This window comes from Pleurodeles waltl, chromosome 10, assembly GCF_031143425.1.
Source record: "Pleurodeles waltl isolate 20211129_DDA chromosome 10, aPleWal1.hap1.20221129, whole genome shotgun sequence".
Classification (NCBI taxonomy): Eukaryota; Metazoa; Chordata; class Amphibia; order Caudata; family Salamandridae; genus Pleurodeles; species Pleurodeles waltl.
In genome coordinates this window covers 686,340,549-686,362,718 of record NC_090449.1, presented here as the reverse complement: position 1 = coordinate 686,362,718, position 22,170 = coordinate 686,340,549, and positions in this window count along the sequence as shown.

Below are 22,170 nucleotides of genomic sequence, written 5' to 3'. Positions count from 1 at the left end.
GGTCATGCCAGAGCATCATAAGCTCTTGGCTGGCCTCCAGGTTTCTGCTTGCCTTCTTCATGTACTCAGCCGTGCGTGACCGCAGGCCCAGCACATAATCCAGCACATTCTCCTTGGACTCTTTGAGAGGCTTCTCCCAAGAATCTCACCAAGCACAATGGGCCTCTTACAGGATGCCCAAACAGTAATTCAAAGGGGCTGAATCCAACCACCTTCTGTGACAACTCTCTGTAGGCAAACAGCAGGCATGGGAGGAGAACATCCCATCTCCTCCTGAGTTTGTCAGACAAGGCCATGATCATGCCCTTCAGGGTCTTATTAAATCTTTCCACCAGACCATTGGTGTGTGGATGATAGGGGCTGGTGAACTTATAAGTAACACCACACTCATCCCACATGGCTTTCAGATAGGCAGACATAAAATGTGTGCCCCTATCTGAGACCACCTCCTTTGGGAATCCCATTCTGGTGAACACACTAAGTAGGACCCTAGCGACTGTGGGGGCAGTGACTGTCCGGATTGGTATTGCCTCAGGGTACCTGATGGCATGGTCCACAACCACCAAAATTTACCTGTTGTCTGAGGCAGTTGGTGGGTCTAGGGGACCAACAATTTCAATCCCCACCCTCTCTAAGGGAGTCCCAACCACTAGCAGTGGTATCAAGGGAGCCTTTGGCTTGCCCCCTGCCTTGCCACTGGCTTGGCAGGTAACACAGGAGCTGTAAAACTCTCTGACTTTTTCTGATATTTGGGGCCAATAGAAATGGTTGACCAGCCTGTACCCGGGCTTGATCTGTACTAAATGTCCAGCTAAGGGAATATCATGGCTTAAAGTGAGGAGGAATTCTCTATACTTCTGGGGGACCACCACTCTCTTGGTTGCCCCTGGTTTGGGGTCCCTTGCCTCGGTGTAGAGAACTCCATCCTCCCAGTAAACCTTGTGGGTCTCACTGGTATCCCCTTGTTCTTGCCTGGCAGCACTCTGCCTTAGGCCCTCAAGAGTGGGATACTCTGTTTCTCCCTGGCACAAATCTTATCTGGTGGGCCCACCTGCCCCTTGCAGTTCTGCCAAGTCAGGCAGAGCTTGCAGGGAAAGTGCCCTCCCTCAGAGGTCAGATCCCCCCCTCAGGTTCGGATTCCTCCTGATCCTCTGTACTTGTGGGGGCTGGCAAGCCAGTCCCAGTGCCCTTTCTCTTCTTCTTGGAGGCTTGGCCCATTGTTTCAGGGTCCAAGTGTCCAGCACATCCTCGTTGTGTTGCCTGTGACCTGGTCACAGCACACACCTATTCAAGGAGGTCCAGCATCTGTGCATGGACCCTTCTCTCCACCTCTGACCATTCAGATGCTTCAAGATCATTTCCCAGAAGACACTCTACTGGGAGGGCAGGAGCTACAGCTACCTTCTTAGGGCCAGTCACACCTCCCCATTCCAGGCTCACCATGGCCATGGGATGGAGTTTGGTTCTGCCATCTGCATAAGTCACTTGGTGGAAGACACCAGGTAAGACCTGTTCTGGAGAAACCAGCTTTTCTCTGACCGTTGTCACACTGGCTCTTGTATCTCTCAGAGCTTCCACCTCAGTCCCATTGACTTTAAGCCTTTGCCTATACCTCTCCATGCTGGGAGATAAGGTGGCCATAGGTGCAATGTCCACCCTACCCACGGATACTAAGGTGACCTCTGTGTACCCTAATCCCAGCCCTGGGTCAACTTCCACCCCCATACCTACACTAGCAATCCCCTGGGATTGCCCACCAGTGGGAGGCTTCTTGGGGCAGATAGCATCTCCTCTTTTGTGTCCAGGTTGATGACACTCAAAGCACTTGCCGGCCTTAGCAAGCTCCTGAAACTTTTCTTTTTTCACAGGATCATAATGCTCCCCCTGATACTCTTTCCCCTTAGAAGGTGAATGGCTCGGAGCTCCCCCACCCTGAGAAGCTTTTGGGGACTCTTGTGAAGACTCCTTGGGCTTTTTGTCATCTTTCCCTTGGTACTTCCCCTGAGAAGAACCATGTCCTCCCTTTTTCTGATCACCCCCTAGGGGTTTCTCGTTAACCCTAGTTCTTAACCAGTCATCTGCTGCCTCCGCCAACTCTATGGGGTTGGTCAGCTTAGAATCAACTAGATACTGGCAGATCTTCTCTTGGACACAATTGTTTAGGAGGTGCTCCGTCATATAATCAAACTGTACAGCCCCTCAAAGGTACTTACCTTGTTGTCCTGTATCCAGCCCTCTGGTGCTTTAACTGAGATGTTTACAAAGTCCACTCAGGACTGGGTACTTGTGTTTTGGGTGTCCCTAAACTTGAGCCTATACTGCTCTGGGATGAGACCAAACTTCTTAGTTAAGCACCTCTTCATACTGGCCTCCTCCACCCTCACGGTTAGGAGCCTATCCCTCCCAGAGTCGGGGACCAACTCCCAAAGAAGTGAACCCCAGTACTGAGGCTTAACTCTCCTCATCTGGAGGGCCCTTTCAAAGGCCCACAGCCACTTATCTATGTCACCCCCCTCTATATAGTCAGGAACCACCCCGTGGGTAATCTGGGGCAAAATCCCCCACTCAGGGACACCTCAGCTTCTCTGTCACTGCCACCATCACTTTTCTCTTCCCTTGCTCACTTTTTCTCTTCTAGGGCCAGCTTCTCTGCTTCCAAAGCTAGGAATGCAAGCTGGGCCTCCAGCTCTCTTTCCCTGGGGGACAGGTTCTCTCCTCCTGAAGGGACCCTCTTCCCCCAACTAGCTTTGGGTATGCCCCTAGTGACTGTGTGCAGTGAGGACCAGTCTTCCTCCTCCTCACTTAGGCTCAGATGCCCTCCCTCCCCTGAGTGGTTGGAGCTAGCATCCTCCCCTTCCTCTTCATCCTCTGGAGCTTCCTCTGAGCCTACTTCTTGGTCCTCAGCCCATGCTGTCAGGGATTTAATCAGGATATGCTTTCTAAGGTCAGTGGTGGCAGGCAACCCCATTTTAGTACACAACCCGCTAAGCTGGACTACTGTCAGTGTGGGTAGGCTAGCCCAATCAAGCTCCATGGTTCCCTAGCTTTGTGTCAACAAAAAACGTTTTGCAAAAATTGGAAACAAGAATTTAAAAAAATCACAAAAATTTAATAATTGAAATTAATCCAAATTATAAATTAAAAACAATTTTTGCACTAGGACAATTTAAAGGATTTGTTATTTGTTTTATTAAAATTGTAATGTGATACTGTACACAAGTACAGGATCCCACCACTGCACACCAAAAATGTTGGAAAATGGGTTATTGGTAAGGGCAGGTAAGTACCCACACTTAGCAATAGGCCACTAACCTCCACTTAGGTCCAGTTAGGTCCCAGTAAATTAAACCCAGCTCAACGCCTGGTAGCTTGGCAACGAGCGACATAGCTTAACTTAGGAGACAGAGTGTAAAACATTAAAATATCACAAAACAGTAATTAAATAAAACACAGGAAACAGTTTAAAAATCTAAAATCAATTTATAAAAATAGGACATATTTATAGCTTTACAATGACACAAAAACTATTAAAATCGGATGAGGGGAACCTGAGATATGAATTTTTAAAAAATTATTGCTTTCCAGCGCATAGAAACAAAAAGCACCAATCTGCTCATCTGCTCGCACCTCGACCGGGGCAAAGTCAAAGTTTAAGGCCGACCGCGATGGAGCCCAGGTCGGCTACAGCCCGCGGGATGCCTTGGTCAAAAGTTTACCTTAGGACTTAGTCGTTTTTCTGAAGATTTTCTTCAGCGGGAGGAACCTGCCAGTCCAATCCGACCTCCTGGAACTTTTCCTCGGATACGCGTTGCGGGAGCCCTCAGTGGAGATTTTTACCTTTGGACTTAGTCGTTTTTTCGAGGTGAAAATCCTTCGACTGGGGCAAACCTGGATCTTGATTCGACATCCTTGGAGCCCTCCTCGGATACGCTGGCTGGGAGTTCCCGGTCAACTTCCTACGTTTGGACTTAGTCTCTTTTTTGGGAGATTTTCTTCACCGGGACGAACCTGCAAGGCAGGCCGGGTCGCGGTTGAGGCAAGCCGGCTAGATTTGCCGCAATGGGTCGCTCCCTCTATAGAGTTTTTTTCCAAAAGTACTCCAAAGTTCTCCAAACTTCAGGATCATCTTCCAGATGTTCTTTTAAGGTTCTTTTGGGGTCAACAGCTCACCCCAAGGCTCTAGAAGCTCTGAGATGCTCCTTGGGGGTGTGGACTACAACTCCCAGAATGCACCTTGCACAAACTCCTTTTCGGCCACAGGACAGTGGTCAGCTGGTTGATTTCTTCAGGAGTTGGTGCAGGGGACTCTAGTTAGCAAGTTTTCACCTGTAGCAAACAGGGAGTCCCTCCTTGAACCAGTTGAAGCCAGGCAAAGTCCTTCTTGTGGTGAAGCCCAAGTGTGCAGCTGGTGCAGTCCTTCAGAGTGCAGGGTCCAGGTGCAGGCCAGGGGTCCAGCAGGGCTGTCCTTCTTCTCCTGTAGTTCTTCCTTGTTGAAATCTGAAGGGGATTTCTGGTGTGGGTGCAGGTCTGACAGTTTTATCCCTGCTCCTGGGTGAAAAACAGAAGGGTCCTGGTTCTCCAATCAGGTGCAGGGTCCTTCCTCCTGTGATGACCACTTCCTGGGAAGTGTGGCAAAAATCAATCCCAGGGAGCAACATTCCTCAAAAATCCATCATGGCTGAAAGTGATTTTTTGAGGTTAGATTTGGCTGAGCCCACCCACTGGTGTGGCTAAAATTCCAAAACACACCCCTCTCCTGCCCTCTTCTAATCTAATCAAGAGGACACCTAATTGTCTGGGTTTGCAGGATGTGAGGATGTTGCTAGTTTGCTCCAAATGTCCTTCCCTGCCTTTGAAGACCAGTTTGGCAGCCCTCCCCCTTCCTGCTTCACCATCTGCTGAGGGGAGATCTCCTTCCCCAGGCACATCTCTTTGTGTGGAGCCAGGCCACTTCACAGCTCATCAAGGCAGCCTGGCCAGGCTGCCAGAGGCTGGCCAATCATAGAGCAGCAGCAAAAACACTGCAGGGCTGAAGTTGGCAGCTTTTCAGGTAAAGTTTAAAACTCTTTACCTGAGCAAGTTATATTAAATCCCACAACTGGAAGTTGTGGGATTTATTATAACAATTAATTTGATACCAAACTTCTTCTATCTGTTACGTAAGGGGACTTTTGAAATTAAAATAAAGTCTCCCCATTCTAGCCTATGGAGGCCATTCACTACAATGAGGGAAAACGAATTTGGCTGTTTTACCTCACCAGGGCTTTTAAAACTATTTTTATAAGGTCCCTGCTTATAGTTACATGGCGCCCAGCCCTAGGGGCACATAGGGCACACCTTAGGTGTGACTTATATGTAAAAATAAGGTAGTTTAAGACCTTGGAACTACTTTTAATTCCAAAGTCGAATTTGCATGTAACTTTAATTTAAAAGCAGCCAACACGGCAAACCTGCCTTTTAAATGACACTAGGCACCTCAGCAGTGCACCTATGGGGGCACTACCTATGCTGGGGTCCCTAAACCTCCATGCCCTTCCATATACTAGGGACTTTTAGGTAGGTAAATTTTGCCAATTATAATTAGCCTAATTTGCATATCCACTTTACACAGAGCACTGGCCCTGGGACTGGTAAGTAGTACCCAGGGCGCAACCAAGAGTCAGTAGCCACCAGTACCTGTCCAAAAACTTTAGGGGTGACCAGGGCAAAAAGGAGGACTTTCCTACAACTAGCCAAGGCTATCATGGAGAGGATACCAGACACTGGCGGTCCCTCTCAGTCCCAAGTGAGGACAACACACCTGGATGTCTGGACAATGACAAACAACCTGGTCCATCTAGGACACTTGGTCAGTCAATGACTCCCAGCCCCACCCTACCCACATCAATACCCCCCCACCACTGGTGTAACCACATCACAATGCAACCATTTGCTCCCCAACCTGAGTCCCAGGGCCAGTTCAATCAAGTGTTTGCCCCACAGTACAGAGACCTGAGTCGGACCTTGACATCCCTGACAATGAAGACACTGTTCCACTGGGAGTGGAAACCGTGCCAGGGGCACAGGCAGCATGGAGTACTGTGCATGGGAGCAATGCTGTAGGCCAGAGGGTGGGGCCTCAGAGGGACTCCACTGAGCAGGAAACCATCTACAAAGTCCTGGGAGCATACCAAACTTCCCAGGACAGGATCAGCCAAATAGTCACCATGTTGGGGGAGAATCAAAGGCCGCAGAGGGAATACCCTGTACAGCCTTTGTACCATGTACAAATATAGGTAACAGAAGTCATGCTCATGGTAACCCACCTACAAAGCAGGAGCACCCATAATGGACCTATATAGCACTAGGCACAGACTCTTCATACACATATAACATAGATACATGATCACATACCCCATGGAACACAAATAAAGACATCACAGAGGACCCATTATGTTAACCACACACAAACATAGGGCCTATACCTGGAGTAATGTGCTTAATGATTTGTAACTTTACAGTCATCTGCATCTTATACAGCAACGTCAGAATACAAACACAGCTAGGCCCCATGGTCATCACAAACTACCCCACCAACTATGTAGCCAGAGCCCATGATCCCTTCCTAACATGAGTGCCACACTTCAACTGACATGAAAAATACCAATTCACTTCCCCCCAAACCCACTGCTAATAGGAAAGGACGACGCTGTTACATTTCCACATGTATGAATGAAGGACAAACAAGTTAACATCCAATTGTAACTATATCCATTTTACCTGCTAGCTAACATTAATGTCTGTCATCTACTAACAGTGGTTACTGACAATGAGTACCTCAAGCCATAGGTTGCAGAGGCAAACAGGAAAAAACAATGTAAGTGAATGAAAGGGAAAGATGATAGGAGAATGCAAGAAACATAGTTCAGTACTGGATAGTCTATGCCAGAAGTGAATATTTGGATCAGATGTAACAATACATGGTTGAGCTGACCCTCTATTACTGCACACCTTACAATCTATTTGTCAGCTTCCCTAACTCACATATAGGCATTGGAGCTCATTACACCACCACTGATGAATCAGGTCAGTAGGTGTTATGGCAGCCATCCACATCAAAATGTGCACACTTGTAAAGGTCCACTTCACATACCTGGATGTCAGTGGAAGTACCTATTGATGAGCTCTGTCCTAGAGTCAGCTGTTCCTTCTTCCTCAGGGCTAGATTGTGGAGCATGCAGCAGGCAATGATTATTTGGCATACCTTGTGAGGCGAGAAGAAGAGGGTACTTCCAGATTGGTCCAGACACCTGAATCTTGCCTTCAAGAGCCCAAGTGTTCACTCAGTTACACACCTTGTCCTTCTGTGGGCCTCTTTGAAATGGAGTTCCATGGCTGGGTACCTCACTGGTGTCAATAGCCAAGGAAGGTTGGAATAGCCAGAGTCACTTGTGAACACAATGGTAAAACAAAACATAAATAGCTTCAGCGACTGCCTATGATGTGATGACAGGTGACATAACATTGAAACGCAAAATACAATGCATACCTACAAAGAATCCAGGCCCTCTTTGTTTGTAGTCGTGCCATCAGATGTGGGACATTGCTGTTCCGCATTATGTAGGAATCATGCACTGATCCAGGAAATTTGGCTGTGACTTGTGAAATGTACTGGTCTGCCAGACACAACACCAGTACGATGATTGTGTGGTAGTTCTTCCTGTTCCTATACACCTGTTCATTGGCACTGAAAGGGACCAGGGCTACATGGGTGCCATCAGTGGCTCCTACCAAGTGAGGAATGTGTCCCATATCATAAAAGTCTGCTCTCACAAATGCCAAATACGCTCTTTGGGGGAACCTGATGTATCTGTCCAGGTGCTTAAACGAGGCACACAGTACATCCTTCAACACCAGACCGAACATGGGCTGAGACTTCCCTGATGTTAAGGTGACAGTATTCTGAAGGTATCCTGTGGCAGGAAGTGCAGCTCTGACAAGACTTGAGCTATGGGAGGTATGCAATAGGGATTGCGAATGCCTGGCATCAGACCCAACTCCAACTAGGTAAATAGATCCATGATGGTATGACGATTCTGACAATATTTCAGGATGACATGCCTGTCCTCCATGGTTGCCAGGTCAACTAGTGGATGATACACTGGTGGTTGTCTCACTAACCTCATGGCAGAATAACTATGTTGAGAGGAGAGAATGTGCAGTGCGTTATGTAGTATACACCCATCACCAACGCATTGTATAGTACCTGACAACTTACATCTGTAGAGGTAGCATAGGACTGCTAACATGTATAATACAGAACACACATACCTAATTCACCCTCATTCCTACGTATTAGCTTACATGTAAATTTAAATGTACATATTTATTATATGTCATTGTACGTGTGTGTGTGACTTTTCTGTCATGGAATCATTACATATATGTTTTGGTATCTACCTATACCTTGCCGTGGCCTATGTATCATAGAGTCGCCTTACATAGATCTCAACATATAGACAGCCTGAACACGTCATTGTGTAAAGATTGTCACAATATGTTGCACAACAATAATGGCCCAACATACGGTTACACTGAAGATAGGGGGAGTAAGTGACTGACGCAGAATACTTTGCACACCCATTGATTACATGTGAACAAAATGGCAGGCCCCTGACCTCCTGTAGTGGAGATTTGGAAATGACCTAAGTCCACCAGCAGAAGCTGTGAAGTCTTCATGGAGATAGGTGGTCTCAACCACTGTGCAATCTGTCATTGGTTAACATTGCTGCCTTTGGCAGAGTGGGGCCAGTGGGCATGATCATCAGCGGAGATGGTACTGTACATGGCGGCCGTGACCGCCATTTTCAGCAGTTTTGTTCACTTGACTCCTGATATTGTTGCCAGCAAGACCTCCACAATGTGTGCTTCTGTGTACTGCCTCTGGGAGACACCACGCCACATCCTGCAGGTGGTAGGGCCCCTGCCTTAAACACCAAAGAGCTCGATAAGCTAGTGGAGGAGGTCCTACCCCTGTATGAACAGCTACATGGGGCACCAGCAGAGCAGGTGAGTTCAATGGCCCAGCCACGTGTGATAGGTGTTGTGTGTGACATTTATTTGGGCATGTGAACTGGTGACGGTGTAGATGCATGCACATGCCATATTTTGAAGGCATGTGAGCAGAGAGGATGGGTATGTGTGCTTACTTTCAGTGACAGATGTGTAGTTACCACTCCAATTGGTAAGGTGCATGTATAAATTACTTTCTCCTTCTGTCTGTCTCATCCATGCAGGTGAATGCCCATCAGAAGAAGGGGATCTGGTGTGCCATCACCAAGCAAGTGTGGTCCCTGGGGGTCCACAGCTGGCTGAGCACCCATTGTCGCAAGCGGTGGGAGGACCTGAGATGCTGGGCCCCGAAGATCACGGATCCCCAGCTGGGGATGTCCTCCCAATAGGGAGGGGTGCTCGTCGGTCCCTGACCACCCTAATGGCCTGCATTTTGATGGTGGCATACCCTGAGGTTGATGGGCATTTGAAGGCAGCACAGCAGGCACAAGAGGGTAGGTACTTACTGTATCCTTGTACTTGACTCTGGTTGTATGGTGTTTACAGTCACACTGCAGCAGCTGTGACAATATTGTAGGTGTTACATATATGTAGATTACTGGGAATACATAGTACCCACATTGCATGACTATTAGATGTAGGTCTGGAAATAATGGTTTGTTATGTGTACGTTTATTTCACCTGTGTCAGGACATATCTATGACTGCATGTGGAGATGCTCAGATGACAATGCACATATGTGACTCCACCCAGCCATTTTTAAGGTTGTAACCTCCTGTGTCATCCTACCCATAGAATATGTCCTGTTCCATCCTTTAGCATATGTGCTCTAGCTATCTGAGTAGCTCTGAGTGTCAGGGTACTCCCATCTGTCTTGATCACCTGTATTTGCAACTGGGTGCAACACATATTTTGTACAGGGGCTATGTAACAATTGTCCTGGTACAGGTATTGACTCCATGTGAGGCAGGCCTCTCAATCACTACACAGATATGGCCAGAATAGAACAGTACATATGGGCCTGTAAATGTATCCCCATTGTCCCATTTTCTTCATATTATGGGTATGTGGAGGTGGTAAGGGAAGGCTATTCCACTTTGGGTGTCCGATTTTGTCTATTTGTCCTTTTCATGCATTTCCATGGCATTGTCATATAGGCAATTCACATTTTTCCCAATGGCTTTGTTCACTAGGCAGTAAGTGGATAGTCAGAGCTACCCTTTTGCAATGTCCATGCTGTGTGTGCCAATGTCCTACCAATTACAGTGACACATGTGTTATTATCTGCTTACATCATGTCTCAATGGTTACTTGGAGACACACATAATAGAGTGGGTCAATCATTGCTACCCTCTGTCTAGCTGATGTGGGCAGTTTAGACAGGAATGGTCATTTAATGACTTCCAATTTCAAGGTTTAATGGTTTAGCTGTACTTCAATTTCTAATACAGGTGTTGCTGTGGGATATGTTGTCAGTGCAATGGCAGTCATGGAGTTCCATGTGTTCATCATGTGTACATATCTCTTCAGTGAGATAGGTGTGTTGTCTGGACTTAGGTACAGGTCATCACATTTCAGGAAAGGTATGAGTGGTATTGCTTTACTCATGTAGTTATGGGGTGGAACTGTAACATCATGTCAGATGGCATGTTAGGTGCCCTGTGAAGTATTTCGTGGCTGGCTAATGTTTAGGTGTTCTTACTCTGCACTCAGTGATTGTAAGTAAATGTCTCATGTGTGCTATGTTGCCCACCTTAGCTGCACATGCATGTATGAAGTGGTGTATCTGTGTTCAGTGTATGCAGAGGTTCCTCTGGAATTTGGTACATGTAATGACATGGCTGTTCTCCAGGCGTATTACACACATCAGATATCACCTGCATGGACGTGCCTCATGTTGTGGCTACATTAGTGATTGTTTCCATTATGGCATATATGTACAGAGGGTTCAGCCAGGCATGTAGTTAGAATGGTAGGTGATTTGTGGGCTGTGAATTGAGTTTCTTAAGTATCATGGGACATTACTTATAGACATGGACTGGTCAGGTGTAGATTCAGAACATGCATGTTATGTTGTGATCAGTAAACTGTTTTTCCTAAAGGTTATAGGAGTATGTAGATGTTTGATCCTGCATAAGCCAGGACATGATGAGCATGCTAGCATGTTACAGGTAATTTATTGCAATGCTCCAGTCATGCTACCTCAATTGGATTATGATGTGGGTAAGAAGGGAGACATGACAGGGGGACAGAAGTAATATGTTGTGACATAATGTAGGTTATGTGGGTTACTAGCTGACATAGCCTACCCTGGAGATGTATAACTACAGTTGTCCTTGTTCTATTGCATTTTTGTAAAGAATGTGCTCACCCTCTCTGTACGTCTCTATCTTTCCCTATCTCTCTCTCTATTTGTGTGCGTCAGCATCAGCAGGGAATGCTGCTGGACACAGGACCCAGAGTGCTGACACCACCAACAGCGAGGGACCAAATGGCCTGGAGGGGAGACTGGAACCTCTGCTTCATCATCCTCGGAATCCTTATCCAGTAGACACTATCTGGTGGGGGCAGACCCTTCTGGGACCACCCCAGCACCATCTTTGTCCATTACCCCACTTACTAACACCGTCCCTCCTGTAACTCCCCACCCAGTTGTCTGTGCCTGCTCACCTAGTAGGATAGTCATCTCCTTCACTGCAGGCACCTCTGCCCCTACCCCTGTCAGCCCTGCTGCCCTCAGTGAGGAGGCTATTGACCTCCTGAGGTTTATCTCTGTGTGTCAGTTGACCATTGTGAATGTCATCTAGGGACTGGCAACTCAAGTCCAGCAGAGCAATGCGTTCCTAGAGGGCATTCTTGGTGTACTAGCTGGCTTACAGAGATCCTTTCAGGGTCAGGCATCAACACTGATGGCTGCCATTCACCCTTTGTCTTCTGTCCCACTTCCACCTTCCTATTCCCAATCCCATTCCCCTTTTCCCCTCTTCCTCGTCCCAGCCAAAGCACACAGACAGACAAGCCTGCATCCACCTCAACATCCATGCGTACCACTGGCAGACAGAAGCATCACAAGTCATCACAAGTCCCATCATTGGCATGCACATAGACAACACCCAGCTGCAGACACACTAACACCCACTACCTGCACTGACTCCTCCACCACCCCTTCCTTCACAGACACTACACCGGACACACCTGAAGACACCACACCAACATTCACTGATACAGCCACAACTCCTATCCTACCCACAGTCACCACAATAGCAGACCCGCAGACATCCACCCCAGTCATCACAACCATATACAGGCTTAGATGTAGCACATCCGCCATACCTACAGTCACCACCCCAACAGACAGCCACCCATCCTCCATGGCATCTCCCAGCACCTCCAACCCCCACCTCCCAAAAGACATGAACGCCAGCACTCACCCACCCAACAGACATCCAGCACACACAAGCATATCTCGCACACACATGCACCGAAGATATCCACTAAAACAACTCTTACAACTACTCCCTCTCACTCCACTCCCAAACCCTTTTGCCATGACCGAAGAAGTTTTTCCTCTCAGAGTTGAACCTTTTCCCTGCTCCTCACCCACCCTGTGTGAACCCAGAAGATCTGTGTCCCTACCCAAGTCCAGCCCTTCTACCTCCAAGTCCTCCCCTGCCCCCTGCAGGTACCCATGCCCCTCTCCCACCAAAATGTCAACCTCTCCCAAGAGTTCCTAGCTCTCCCCTAAGCTTCAATCTAAGCCTCCCCAGCCAAGCCCAAGGATCCACCTGCCAAACTGAAACCTGACCCCTCCGTGCCCCCCATTCCCTGAGGTACCTGCCTGCCCACTTGAGGTCCCTACCTGTGGAGGTTGCACAGCAGTCAGGAGTCAAGTAGGGGCACTGGAATGTGCCATATGTACCTGCAGCACATATGTGTTTGGACTGGCCTTTGGTCTCTTATCATGTACATAGTTCTGCATTTACATATATTTATTCATTGCTATACATCTGGGCAAACTTTTTGTTAGTTCCAAGGTCAGATTTTTGTCCTGCCTTTTATTCCTTATGGCTGTTTTGGCCTTCGCTGCTTTTGTTTATGTGTGCATACATTTTGTGTGTGTGGTGGTTGTTCTACCAATTGTGTCTGGCCAGCATGTGGGTGTGTGCACATTATATTTGTTCTGCTGTGATGGCTGTGTAATATGTGATGGGCATGTTTGAGTTTCGGGCATTGAATAATGTTGATATTGTGTGTAGTGATTGTATTGACATGTGTTATGTCGAGTGTTGTGAGCCCTTGTGTGATTGTACTGAGTGTGTGAGTGTGTGTGTGTTGATTGTAATGTCAGATCCGCTGTGATGTGTGTTTGCGGGATATGGCGTATGCCTCGTTGTATGGGTGTGTGATTGTGTGTGTCGGGTGTTACTAAATTGTAGTATATGGATGATTTGTCAAGTGGAGGTGTGTATTGTGGAGGAATGACAGTGATTTCAAGGTGTTGCAGTTGTGGTGTTGTTGTGTCATTTGGTTGTGTTGTGTTGTAGTGTTTGACTGTGCCGGTGCTGTGTGCCTGAGTGCTGGTGTGTGTTTTGGAAGTGTGTGTATGTGTGTTCGCTATAGTGTGTGTACATGCATGAGCGTGTGTGTATGTGGCTAAGGTAAGTGTGCATACTCATGGTTGCTGTTGTCATCATCAATACTGGTTCCAGATTCCTTAGGCAAGCAGGAGTAGCCGTAAGACAAATAGTTCAAGTTCTATGGCAGCTCAAGAAGGGTACATGTTTCTGAAGGTGAGTGTCTCCTTTAATAGAGTTGGTTTCTGCCAGGGTATACGTGTTGGTTCGACCATGGCCGAAACCTTGGCAGTATGAGGTTAGTAATATGTCCAGTGGGAACATGCTCTCTGCCGGCCTGAAGGTGGCTGCTGTCATCTGTGGTGGCCTGACTGCACTGGCAGTGGATTGGCTGTATTCTGTTGGGAAGACGGCCATGGTCATAATTTGGCAGTCTTTGCTGCCAGGCTGTTGGCGGTATGACCGCCACTGCCAACAATGGCTGTCATGAGTCTGCTGAACTCAGAATGACCCCCAATGTCTGATCTTCCTGCCCGTGCCTGGGAGAGAGTTGCAGGTGACTTTTTTGTGCCTTTAGGAAATGGACACCATGTCATGGTAATCATAGACGAAAATTCATGTTATCTTTTCGTGGAAAACCTATCTTCGACAACCCATCAAAAAGTCATAGAATGTCTTGATGACATCTTTGCAACATTTGTCATCCCCAAAATCGTCAAATCTAATAATGGCCCACCCTTTAACAAGAAGGAATTCAAATAATTTTTTGTCGGACTCAAAGTCAGACATCAAAACAGTACATCCCTATGTTTCCAAGTCAGTGGTGTAGTTGAGCAATTCATAGGCACCCTTAAGAGGGTCATTCAACCAGTGTCCATGGAGGGAATCAATTTGAACCAAGCCATGTGCCAGGCACTTTGGGCCTATTTGCTGTTTGGGAGAGTTGTCAGAACAAAACTACCTCAATGGACCCCAGATTGATCAATGAATACGGACAAAATTTGTGGCACCGACGCAGCTACACAGATCATCATCGCCATGCCTAAGAGACAGTTTTGACAGAGGAGGCTGGGTATTGCTTGAGCAATAACACAGGTGAAAAACTGACATTCTTTTGGCTGCTGATCCCTTACAGGTTGGGGCATGCAAAGGGCATCTGATGACAGCACATCGTCCTGGACAATCCACCACTCGGGGCACATCATATTTCAAACACCTACCACAACACTCGTCAAGTCCTGAAATTGTACAGGAAGTTACCCCGTCAGCAGGTCCAGCTCCAGTGCCTGAGCTTCTGACACCATTGCCCAATCAGGGTAGACCTAGATCATCTCGGATCACCTGAGCCAGCAGACAAGTGAGAGCACCTCTCCAACTAATCGAGGAAATGTGACTTTAGTGATGTATGCTGCCTTTTCATTTAACAAAATGGGAGATGGAGCATCTTGATATTATGCACACTAGAATCCTTGTGGTTCAGGACAGACTCCGAACAGGAAGTATGTAATGTATGGGGAGGTGTTCAGTTGTGGCTAACGGAAAGTATGATGTAATGCACAGTGTGTTAGTGTATGCTCAGGATTAAAGTAATGCCTAACCGCATCTCCTGTGTAGAGTAATTCATCTCCATGCTCTTGGACTGGGGAGTACACAAATACTAGTATCAGTAAGTTCACAATACACAGTTTTACTGCATCTACATCTAATTTCCCCAGAAACCTAACTATGTCATCCACAGTGGTTAATTTGAGCCTATTGTTGCCAGTGGGTCCCACAGCACTCATCGTTGGGGACGGAAACCTATTTTTCCTCTTGGCATATTTACCAAATACAAAAGTGAGAAAGCACACAATGGGGAAAGATGGAGGAAGGGAAAGATTGAAAAAGCAACACAAACTGAAGAAGCAGGAACCCCCAGGAGTGAGATAACAGGGCAGAGAGTGTTTGGAAGTAGATTGAAGAGCATTTATGTCTATGTAGCCTTGGTATTTGGCATACCAACATTTAACAGCATCGATCGCTGAGTTGTAAGTAGTGCTTTGGGCACAGGGATTCATTCTTTTACAAATTGAGCACTCAATGAAATGACTAAACTATTATGACAATAATTCACATCCTTGCTATATACGGGATCACATTTTAAAACTATCCTTGCATGCTCCTCTTTGGCAATAGGCACACTTTTGATGGTGCTTTAGAATAAAGACATTTTATTATGGCATTGACCTTTTTATACTCATTTGAACTGTGGACCACCGTTTGTATTTATAGACCAAGTCAAATGCTACTTTAAAGTCCACCAAAGTCATATAAAGCACAACACTCTTTGCTTGGACCTATTTTGTACAAATCATGCATAGGCTCATTGACTGATCGACAATAATTAATCCTTGTCTAAAGCAGCCCCAATGTCTGTCAGGACTGCACCTGCATCAGGCCAATTCTGTAAGCAGTTAGCAGGAATCCAACACAGATCTTGCCTGCACCATCCAATAGTAAGATAGCGCTTTATTTGGCAGGGATGTTTATGAAGCAGAATGACTGGCTGACTATGGCTGATTGCCAGAATAGAGAAGTAGTCCCTGTGATTACAGTTGCATTGAAAACGTTCACTTTAACACCAGGGACCACAATTTTACTTGTACCTGCCATAAATCCACCAGTTCTGAATCTGGCCCCTGTTAAATTTCAAACTGCTTGTAGATAAAAGGGTGCTATAAAAAGTGGCTACTTGCGGGCCATTTACACACCTTTGAATTCCTTATATGTGGCCAACACTCGCATTAACCAGTACCTAATCAATCAGAGTGGCCCTATTGCAAGGCCCAAATGTCTTTGAAGCTGGAGTATCTGATTTGGTACAGTCATTCAAAAAACTCAATGCACAGATCAATAATAAAGCTCAAATGAATCTCCTACATTTGTAGTCCATTGTTCATTACAAAATTGTGGTAGGAATACTCAAGCCCAGACCTCCTCTCTGATTGCATTCTCAATAATCTCCTTGGGAGGGGTAACATTGAAATCCCTGCAGACAAATAGCTTATGTTTAACTGATGTTTTATTTCTGGTCTAACTTGTGTCACTGTTCCTTTCACCCATTTATTGAGTGCTCATTTTGTATTGTTTTCAGATGGAGCACTGAAATTCAAAAAACCTAGAACGTTCTAGAGTTCCCCTGTCATATTTCCTGTGGCCAAACTTACACAGTGCATATAATATTGGGAGCTGTGCACAAGGGCATGTGCTAAGACGCTATTTGAAGTGTATTGGAGATCCAGGTTGTGGACCACCACTTGGTCTCCCTGACCCTCACCTTGTTGCTGGAATGTGGTGTATGATGAAATAATCTAATATCAATTCCTCAATCAGTCACACACTCTCTTGAAAGCAGCATTTGTCATGTTTTATAATAAAATCGAGCCACTCATGATCATCTACCTTGGTGTTGCGACCCGAGATGTTCCACTATATTAGAAAAAATAACCTTTTCTGCAGCAGAATTGGATACATTATCAGCCATGTCGATTCTCTGCTCCAAAGACATGGTATATGGAATGTTAGCAGTGCTAGCGCACTTGGTCCTTCATAAGTTAACTTACAAAGGGACATGCATAGGTTAATGATTGGCATGGAATATTCTAGCTATGATGTGACCAATGCTTCTCATTAATCAATACACAAAATGTAATAACCATTAATCAAGTTAATAATCAACAATTAATAATCAACACACCATGACCTTTCAGCCATGAATAACCACAACTCGATATACCTTTAGTAATTTTTATTTCTCTATTTGTTACAATAATAAAGCATGGGATTAGTCAAATACTTTATTCAACTTGAGTAGTTTTCTCATTAATTCTTTAAAAGACACCAAAAGCATAACATATTCAAAGCTTGCATTATAATACTCTCTAAAGCATTAGCATAAGTCACCAATTGAATTAAAGCCAAATATGCCAACATAAGTAGCAGAGTTCAGCAAATCAGTCCGTCAATCATTTGTCTATATAATTGTGTCAGAGTCACAGAGTAGGATACCTAACCTAACCCAGATTAGCATCAGCATGTAGGACTTCATGCGAAAACAATTTAGAACATGAATTTGAAAAGCATCTAGCTAAGGGAAAAACTATTAGACAGCGCAGTTGGTACCTGGAAAGAAAAGGCACAAAAGGTAATTCAGTCACATTGTCATATCTACCTTTCCTCGGTATGGATCAGCAACAAAGACAGTCTTCGTCTTTAGGTCATCAATCGATCAGCATCACATCAGGCTCATCCCATAGAGAGTATGAACCCAATGACAGAATCTTGGGCCAGATGTAGCAAAAAAACAAATTGCGAGTTGCAATTTGCGAGTCCTTCCGACTCGCAAATTGCAACTCACAATTTGGTATGCAGAACGGTGTCTCAGACACCGTCTGCAAGTCGCTATGGGGTCGCAAAGACCCACCTCATTAATATTAATGAGGTGGGTCGCAAATTGCGGCCCCATAGCGACTATGGGCACTCGCAAACATGGAGGCCTGCTGTAGTCAGCGGACCTCCATGTTCGTGACTGCTTTTAAATAAAGCAGTTTTTCTCTTTTTAAGTGTAGCCCGTTTTCCTTAAAGGAAAACGAGCTGCACTTAAAAAAAAATCCGAAACCTTTAGTTTCGGTATTTTTTCAGGGTAGGTAGTGGTCCCTGGGACCACTACCTGCCCTGAAAAAATAATTTGGGGTCCATTCACAAAGAGGAAGGGGTCCCATGGGGACCCCTTCCAATTTGCGAGTGGGTTACCATCCACTTGAAGTGGATGGTAACTGCGATACCATTTGCGACCGCATATGCGGTCGCAAATGGTATTGCATGCCACTCCGAATCGCAAATAGGAAGGGAACACCCCTTCCTATTTGCGATTCTGAAATGCATATTGCGAGTCGGTCCCGACTCGCAATATGCATTTCTGCATGGCAAAGAGGCATTTGCGCCTCGCAAAAGGAGATTTTCGCAGTTTGCGACGCGCAAATCCTTTGCTACATCTGGCCCCTTGTCTCTTCTCCCCAATATCGCAGCAATTTCAGAATAAGGTCTCTCTCTCTCTCTCTAACATCTGCACATAACATCTATCTCCATCTCCCACTTTTTCCCTTTGTCACAACATTATATCAAAATCACCCAGACTATCCCTCAAATCCTAATTGGTCAATTAGTCACATGATTTTACTCTACAAATAATTTTCGTAACTCAAATACATTAATTCTAATATTACACAGTTCTTAGGTTGTTGATTGGTTCACTGTATGATGTCCTCATCATCCGGCTCGTCGGGTATCGAAAAGTTAGCATCTTCTTCTCCAGTCAGTGTCTCCATTGTTCGAGTCCTGGGAAAGTACACTCAGAACGCTTTACACACTATTTGCTACATTTCTAGTTGGTTCATGCAAAGGTTTCAGCTAAGCAAATTTTATTAAAGAAAAAGTAGTTCACGGATAGTTCAACTTGTCAGCATTTTAATGGAACACTAGGAATACAGCTTCTGCATGAGGCCTGTTAGACTAGGTCACTAAGTTAAGCCTACAATTAATAAAACAAAGGTTATATCCTTCAATATGTCACATTACTACATTATTTTAATACATTTTCTTATTTACGTTCAAGTTAGTCTTCTTCTTAATACTTTTCATGAATACTGATGCCCATCTTCCGAGGACATAATTTCAAATGTGCACATTATTTTCTACATTATTCATTTTCTACTAAATTCATTATTCAAAATACATAAACATTCATTAATAATTCTAAACAAGACATTTGCGTGAAGTTGTATATTTTGAGCTTAGGGTAGACATGGGTGGCATGAGATTCATGCTACATCTTTCTTTTGTTAATGTGTTGCGTGTTTTGACAAACATTTTATTCTCATGCCCTACAACACTATGGGGGTCATTACAACATTTGGCGGTAAATGCCGCTTACCGCCGTGCAGAAGACCGCCAACACACCGCCGCGGCCGCGGAATTCCGCCACAGCTATTACGACCCATAGCTCAGAATGCGCCAAAATTTAGACACCCACACAAGTCTGCCACACCAAAGGTCAGTGATAAACTGGTGATAACAAAACCTCCACCATCACGCCAACAGGAACACGCCCACACTATCACGACCCATGAATCCACGCAGCGGTCTTTCAACTGCAGTATTCCATTGGCGGTACACACCGCCGCGCTCAAAATACACACACATTTACAAAACACAACCACATTGGACAATTCCAAATACACACACCTGATACACATACACACACCACTCCCACACATCCAATACAATATAAAACACACACCCACATCACCCACACCCTTACCACCACAATTGACTGAAGGCCAGAGAGAGACACCACCATCTACAAACTACCATCCACAGGCACTCAACACCATCTCTCACACAACATCCACGCACAAAACACCACACACCCCTAGAAATCACCCCACACATCACAACACACACCACCCCACACATCAGCCACACCACCCCATTGCACCGCAAAGAAACCCCAGGTTCTCTGAGGAGGGGCTCAGGGTCATGGTGGAGGAAATTACCCAGGTAGAGCCACAGCTATTCGGATCACAGGTGCAGCACACCACCATAGCTAGGAAGATGGAGCTATGGCGCAGAATCGTGGACAGGGTCAACGCAGTGGGACAGCTCCCAAGAATACAGGATGACATCAGGAAGAGGTGGAATGACCTACGGGGGAAGGTACATTCCGTGGTATCCAGACACCACATTACGGGTCAGAGGACTGGCGGCAGAACACCACCTCCTCCCCCACAACTAACAACATGGGAGGAGCAGGTCTTGGCTATACTGCATCTTGAGGGCATCGCAGGAGTAGCTGGAGGAATGGACTCTAGTAAGTCAAAACGTAGCTATTACATCCCCCACCCTACATGCATACCATCACATACCCCCACCCTCGCCCTCACCCCATCACTCCAACTCCTCACATATGTCCCACTATCACAAACCACCCATTCCAACACCAAGCCCTGCATGCAACACCAAAGCATGGACACCCATCACAAATGCATGGCCACTGCACATATCCACACACACCCCTAAACATTTATCACACAAGGTCCCACACAAGAATGCAAGCACTGGGGTACAGGGTCACCCACCCATTGCACACCATGCAACACACAGGTGCAATAATCATGCCTCTACACCCCTGCAGGACCCCTACCCAACTTTACTGGACAGGAGGTTCCAGACATGTCCACTTCACCCACAGAAGAGGCCCACAGTGATGATAGCAGCTCTGTCCAACTGGATCTAGATGACCAGCCCGGCCCATCTGGGACCTTGGGACAGTCGGTTCCCCTCACACTAGCACAGGCCACCACAGAGTCTCCCCTCTCTTGAAACACCAGCACAGCACCCACCCAGTGGGCCCATACCTCTGTCCCCAGGTCACATCAAGCAGCAGTGTGTCCACCACTACAGTCAACCCAGGCTAACCCACCACCCCAACAACACCAGGGACCTGGGGGCAGTGGTAGTGGGCACAGGGTTCATGGGACAGAGGCCCAGGAACACAGGGGAACTGGGAGGGGTGCTGTGCGACAGGGGGAGGACAGGCCCAGGGAACCCACTCTCCATGAGGCCCTCTCCAACATCATGGGAGCCTACCACCATTCCCAGGATACGATGGCAACAGTACTGCCCAAGTTTCAGGAAACCCAGCGGCTGAAGGAGGAACAGTATTTGGGGTTCAGGGAGGAACTCAAATCCATCAACACCACCCTGGGCACCATTGTAGGGGTGCTGAAGGAACTCGGCAACACCAGGAGGGACACTGTGGCACAACAAGGGACCCCTGACATTAGCCTGGACGATGAACTGCCCACCACCTCCGCCGGCGCTAGTGGACAGGAGGCACCGCCACAGTACCACGACACCATCACCCCACCCCCTGCAGATGGAGAACCACCCCGCAAGCGATCCCTGAGATCCAGGAACAAGACAGAGAACAAGGCCAAGACCCCCGCCAAGAAATGAGACCACCCTGATTGTCATCCTTCTGTCCCACTTTCTCACCCCTGTCCATCCTTAAACTGTCCTAGCTCCACTTCCTATGCCCCTTTGGACAATGCACCTGTGAGACTAATAGACCGGGCCCTGCCATGGACATTCCTCCACAATCACCCCTGACCATTTTACAACCCCCTCCAATATTTATCACTTAAATAAACACCCTTAAAGCACAAAACAATCTGGAGTCAGGCTGTGCTTTCGAAAATGTGTATTTGCAATAAGTGTGTCAAAATGATATATCCATTGTATTGTCAACATACCTATGTCACACAGCTCTAGTCCATGAGGAAACAAAGCAGATGTCACACAGTGGGACCCACATCTGTGAAATTGAAAGGGAAAATTACACCTCAGGGTCCATACACTGGGTGAAGGTGACAGACAGATGAGAGGTCAAACAATTATATCAGATGTAGCAGGCAGTGATGTCTTCTTATCTCTGTCTCACTGGAAA